Source organism: Penaeus monodon, unplaced genomic scaffold, assembly GCF_015228065.2.
Source record: "Penaeus monodon isolate SGIC_2016 unplaced genomic scaffold, NSTDA_Pmon_1 PmonScaffold_14784, whole genome shotgun sequence".
In the NCBI taxonomy this organism is placed as follows: Eukaryota; Metazoa; Arthropoda; class Malacostraca; order Decapoda; family Penaeidae; genus Penaeus; species Penaeus monodon.
This window is the reverse complement of record NW_023643914.1, coordinates 1,966-2,500: the sequence shown is the minus strand read 5'-3', so window position 1 is coordinate 2,500 and position 535 is coordinate 1,966.

The window sequence follows — 535 nt, the reverse complement described above, 5'->3', positions numbered from 1 at the left end:
AACGAGGTCGGTCGTAACGGATGCGAACGTTTGCCAAATACCGCTTAATTGGAAATGATCTTAGGTGAAGGAATAATATTTTTTTTATTTAATGTACAACGCCCTTTGATGGTCTTTATACGGATTGCTTTTAATTTAATTTATCACGGGATTTGGGTTTATATTTCATGCGTTTCTCTTTTCAGCATTCTGATATATATTCAGTGTTTATAGCAAGTCTGTATTTTTTTTTTTTTTTAATCATAAATCTGCTAACAGGCTCTACATTTGGATGCTAAATGTATTTGAGTTACGGAAGCAAAGATCTAATACGTCGATGATTCATAAGTTTGGTGGTTATTGACGACCAAACTTACATATATTGAAAATAAGGGAAAATTGTGAATAAAAAGTTATCGATGAAATGCATTTCCATTCCTCCATGCTATGAAATAAAAGGTCGCCTAATAAATAGACCTGAAAACACAAGCATAGGTAATACCAACAGTATTATCCTTTTCACTAAGAGACAGCTGACATCTTTTTGCTCACAAAC